A 6,079-nucleotide genomic window follows, 5' to 3' on the forward strand; every position below is an offset into this window, starting at 1 on the left:
TGTCTCTTCAACGGTGAACTTATTATAGGTTTCAGGAAACACGTTGCACAGCGGTAAGCGGTTATCAGCCTTGGATACTTGTCTGAAAGATGGTGCTTTTCTCTGTGTGGTTACCTCGGGGGCTGCAGTTCCCTTGATACTTGGATTTAAACTGAGCTTTGTTATTGACCACAGCATCTTGGCTAACGTTTACATTAGGTGGTGTGGGCTTGAAATCCACCTTCTCTGGCACCTTGTTCGATTCAGTGCTAAAGGCTAGATTCTCTTGAGCTTGACCTTGGCCCCAGACCTATTTCAATGAGAGAACCAAAATAACCTCAACTATATTGTATGCAACTGCTATCATGGTGTCTCCACATTGGAAAAGAAGTGTAGGAGTGACCAAGTGATGCCTGAGTGGTTGTCTTGTCTTTAAACGTGTAAAATCCTTCATCCCCTCGTCTTCAACCTGCCTGTTCCTCCTCCTTCTTAGACCTTCTGGTCTGAGGATGAGAATTACCTGCAGTCCAGTATGCGGAGTCCTTCCAGATCACTATGGCGTGTTCATCTGATGACACTTTCTCTGAAGCCCTGAGTCCCAGCCTGCACCACCTCTGCTGCTTCCTCACCCCGCCCTTTATCCTGGCGCTGTCAACATCCGAATCAGTGGCCTCCATCAGCCTTACGTTGACTACCCCCGTTCTGGCCACCTACTCAACACTGGCTATACTTTGTGTGGACCTAGAGCTGCTCCTGAAGTTTGGAGCAGCTCCCTCCATGGCCACAAGAATTAGGATCCACCAGAGAGCAATTTTACAATCTTTTATGTTTCCCTACAAGCCAATGCCAGGATCCTTTTCCTCCTCGTTTGTACTGCATGTTCCTTCTGAAATCTTTGATTCTGCCTGCTTTGGCGTGGCCTTCACCTCTTGCCTGGGTTATTTCATGAGTCAGATCATGTGTCTCCCCGCCATTTTTCTCGACTCATCCGAGGGCTCTTTCTAAAACAGACTTGCCTGTGCTCCTCCCAGACATTGAAAACTGCTTAAGGCTCTGCTGTGCGAGGGCAGATGTCAGACTTAAACCCATGAGGAGTCCTTTGCAGGCAGCTCCAGCCTTATACCTCCCCTGCTAAGCAGCCCTCCTTCCAGCCCCAGGGCACACAGGTCCTTCTGTGCAGCGAGCCCCTAAAGTCAGCCGGGCTGTCGCATCTACCCTGCTTCCCAGCCCACCTTCCCCGCTTCTGTTTCGACTCCTGTACTTACTGTGTTGCATCAGCTCTTCACCTAGATCGTGAACACCTGCTTGTTTCGTTTTCCCCAGCCTGCCTCCCACACAACTGTCAGAGACTGAACTTGTGCAAATGTTGAACTTGGTGTTTTTGCCCGTAGAGAACTTGGACTGGGGCCGCTAGCAACCAGGAGGCTGAATCCTGGATACTAACATGGATGTGTTATCATGCCTCATTCTCGTGCTGGGAAACATTTTAGTCCAGGCATCGTCCAGACCAATATTTACAGAGCAACTGATGTGGGCAGCGGTGGTGCTCAGTTCCCCCAGAATGAGTAGTTACCTCCCGGACGCTGGAGCACTGTTGACCGCAGGCTCTTGACCTCCTGAACAAGGTCAGTACTTACGGCTGCAAACTTGACACTCTGTTGTATCCTCCCTAACTCCCCACCCACCTATTACCACCCCCCCTCCCCCAGACTTTCCCTTCCGGTGTTTCAGTAGAACTCCTGAATCAAGCTCCGAGGGTTCATTCTTTGGCATTGGAATACTGCTCCCAGCGCCAGCCAGGATTTCCAGGAGCACACTTTCAATTAGTGGGGAATTTTTTTCTCCTTCACTGTCTAAGGAGTGACTTGGGTGGGAGAGTCACATACATGTAATTTGGGATTAACATCTGCTGGAAGATGCTGAGAACATGAACAGGACCTGAGAGGGTTTATTAAACAACCTCTGGGAGAAACACAGGCCAGAGCTTCAGCGTGACACACCCTCTACTGCCTTACCTGGCGTGGAGCCGTATCCTCTCCAGAGACCTTCAGCTCCTTGTGCACCTTATGGCAGGTAGAGTTGAGAGGAAGGTCCAGGTGGGACATAGTAAAAGGAGCTGGAAGGCACTATGGTGGCTGTCTGGTACCCCACACCTCCCAAAAGCTGAGGGGGAATTGATGAGGTCAAGCGACTTCCTGCCCCGAGTGACAGCACCAGAGCTGGGCCCACAGTGCTGGCTTCTTGCCTCCCGGCCCCATGCTTTCTCCTGTACACGGGGCTGTGTCCCTCTCCCGAGGGTGAACGCTCTCTAGTAGAATGTGCTGAGCTGGCAGATGAACCACAAGCGGCATCCCTCTCTTGAGCAGGTTTCTGTGAGTGCCGCCAGAACGCCAGGGAAGCTGGGCCATGGCAGGAGGCTCGGCTTCATGCCTGGGAAGGTGATTCCTCACCTAGCTCAGAGCAAGCCCGCCGACCTGTTGCGGCCAAAGCTGCATCACAGATTTGTTTCATCAGTCACCACTCAAGCTGCCTTTTACTGTAGGAAGTTTCTTACAAGTGGTCCTAGGGGAAGGCATGAGAAGCAGGTGTCACCTGCCTTCTTTTAGATGCTTACCTGGGAAGGAGGGGTCTGAAGCTGTACTGTGTGTGTGAATGTGAGACAGAGAGAGCGAGAGAGAGAGAGGGAGAGAGGGAGAGAGAGAGAGCGAGAGAGAGAGAGAGAGAGAGAGAGAGAAAGCAATGGAGACCAGCAGCGTAACAGTGACTCTCCTAAACATTTCGCAACTGTTCAATATGGATGGCGTCTGAGCCTTTGCTTAAGGGGTCTGTTGGAAGCTAAAGCCGTGAGAAAATGAAATGACAGTTGCTCACATTTGACTAAGGCTTTAGAGTTTACCGTGTCCACGTTACATGCGTGTCAGCTTGTGGATCTCAGAGACCTGGGAGATGGGGAGCACAGTTCCCATTTTACAGACAAGGGACCGGAAGCTCCCAGCACCCCAAGGTTTCATATCTTAGGAGAGGCAGAACCTGTGCACAACGGCCAACTCCAAGGCCCCAGTCTTCCCAGTCTTATGCCCCCAAAGGCACTCAGTAAACCATAAATCACCCGACAGTATTAGTTGTTATGCCAGCCTCTTGGGGCCCAAGGGCCGAAGAGGTGTTGAGTTGCTTGGTAATAGATCCGCTTCCACTTGTGCAGGAAAGGAATTCCTTGGGCAGGCCAGCAGCTTTTCTCAGACAACCCTCCCTTTGTGAATCAGGTGGGGAACGGTGAGGGGTACTTACTGCAGGCTCACTGACATGTTCCGGGAACATCACCAAACGCCACGTCCTGTGCTGTGTTAGCATTGACTCTCCTGACAGCTCGGAGATAGGACGATTCCGTTTCCAGAGGAAACCAGAATGTCGTACAGCCAGCAGAGCCAGGACTAGGCTATGGGGCATCTAACTTTGGGGCTCAAGCTTTCAGCCCTTCTACAATATGCTGTTTTGCCTTCAACCTGTATTTTACAGGGTATCACGTGGAGGAGGTACAGGAGAACAGGTATCCCGCCCTCCAACAAGAGCGTTTGGAGAGCGAAGGGCACACGTCCCAAGTCTGTGGTTAGTAAGTGGTATTAAATGGAGGCCAAAGAGACCGACTAAACTGATTAGCTCAAAACAAAAATTAAACCAACTGACTAAGCGGAAATAAGGTGCCTCTATTGCATTGGGGTTGGCATATAATTTAACATCAGAATTAAAAGGGAAACAGCATCTTTTTTTTCCCTTAAACAAGAAAAAAGTTACATGATACAGGAATATGTAAACTACCTGCAAGATGGAGCAGAGGGTACGGGAGTGCGGGAAGACCGTGCAGAAGTCAGGAAACCAGCTTGCCCACAGCCATAGTGTAACGAAACCCACAAGGGAGGGGACTCAGAAAACTAATAGCAAAACCCGAAGCAGTTCCCGGAGGCAAACACCTGTCAATTTTCATGTACTAAATATAGTGGTAGTTGGGTCACCTTATCCCTAAATAAACACTAGCTAGACAAAGACTTTTTAGAAAAGAATCTTGCCATTGGCTCAGGCAAGCTGGAGGCTGGGAGAAGCAACCTCCTGGCAGCCTCTTACTCCTCTGCCGCCCCTGCTACTTCAGATTCCCTCTGTGCTTCTGCCCTTCTCTTAGGTTGGCTGCATGTACCTGATTATCCTTGTGCCTTTTGTCCCTTCCCCCGAGGTGAGGGATCGGTTTCCTTGGCCTTCCCGTGATCAGCACGGGGTGGGAGAAACCCCCCGTCTCTCCAGCACAGGCCCACGGGCAGCTCTCCAGCAGAGGCTTATTTTCCATCCCACTTCAGATACTACTGAAAGGAACACGATTCTTCCCTTGCTTTTGCCGTTTGAAGTTTGCTGCTGAATTGGGCGCAGCCCCTATGTCAGGAAACGTCAAACCCGAAGCCCGCTGTGCACGTTGTGCTTCCAGCCTCTTGCCCGAGCGCCGCCAGGCCCGTACCCAGCAGGGTACAAGGGACCCGAGGTGAGGGACAACCTAGAAAGGCAGAAGGGCCAGAGCTCCAAACCCGGCACACCTCCCCTCCTCCCTGCCTGCTCTCATCAACTGCTCGCAGCCCAACTTTCCTCGAGATGATGTCAATGAAGATGGTACACACTTTGGGGTTGCTGAGAATTAGAAAAGCAAGTATTTGATACAGAGCCCCAAGCCCAATACCAGATGCTCAGAGATGGTATGTATTCCTTGATATCCTCTGCCTTCCAGGGGCTCATAATCTGTTTGGGGAGTGGAGACAGACTGCGTGAAAGCACTAACACGTGTGCCACAGATTCTTCAGCTCTGTTGGACATCAGGAAGTAAATAGTAACACTAGCTACAATGTATTGAAACCTACAAGGCCAATTAAGGGTGTCATCTATACTATCCATAATGCTTATGACAGCTCTGCCAGGTAAGTGAGGAGAGTCTTTGCCCCCATCCCACCTCCCGCTTGGCTGATGAGGAACCAAGGCTCAGAGAGGTTAAGCAACATGTCACAGCCCACACAGCCCACACAGCCGCAGAGGGAAGGGTTGATCAGCCTGGGCTGAACAGTTTCATACCTGGAGCCAAGGTGGTGTGGACCATGCCCAGCTGTTGGGCTGAGGCCTGGGGCGCCAGCCAGTGCTCTGTCCTGGCAGACCACCTCATTGCCCATTGACCCATGGGTGGCAATTCGTCGTAATTCCTACTAGATAATCAATGAGCCTCACTTCCGACCTGTTGCCAACTCACACAGTTCCCCGGAACTTCAGACCTACTCCCCCCACCCCTGTGCGGGGCGGTCAGCAGAGAATGAAAGATACTGTTCTGGACGACCACAGTGAACTCGCTGTACAATGAAGTCATTTTGTTCTTTCACTGAACCACTTCCCTGTACCAGGAATTAGAACCTACACGCTGAAAAAGCCCAGAAACCTCCTGCTCCAGTGTGGCAGGCTCTTTTGTAACTGTGTGACCCACTGGTTTTGCTGGGATGTGCACATTTCTAATAATGGTGATGATAAACAAAGAGGACTTTGCGTGGCAGGGGCGTTTCCTCTCTCCAAAGCTGCTGTCTCAGATGTTCCTCCACTGCCCGAGCCCCAGAGCCAGCCCCCTCGTCCCCCACCAGGGCCTGCTCCCCCCTGACCGGGGACCCAGCAGCTCAGAAAAATGGCAAAAAAACGGGACTGGAGGAAGCTGGGGCTTTCCCTGCCTGAGATTTCACACGAACGCTTTAACCCACCCTGCTCGATTGTGTTTTCTCTGCCAGACAAGGGCCTCCCCCGCCAGGGAGCAGTCAGTGGCTTCCAGCAGGGTCAGCAGTCAGGGCCTGTGGAAAAGGGCAGGTGGAGGGGGACGCGGCACAGCCACGTGGGTTCAGCTGGGGTGAGTTTCTGATCCGGCCATTGTGGAAGCCAATTGGATAAATATCTTATTGGGGACAGTATAAGGATTTTTCTAGCTCAGGGGTCAGCAGTCTTTTACTGTAAAGAAGCATTTAGCAATAATTTAGGTTTTGTGGACCATACGGTTTCTGTCACAATTATTCTACTCTGCTGTTTTTATCGCGAAAAC

Source organism: Phocoena sinus, chromosome 1 (assembly GCF_008692025.1).
Source record: "Phocoena sinus isolate mPhoSin1 chromosome 1, mPhoSin1.pri, whole genome shotgun sequence".
NCBI classification, from domain to species: Eukaryota; Metazoa; Chordata; class Mammalia; order Artiodactyla; family Phocoenidae; genus Phocoena; species Phocoena sinus.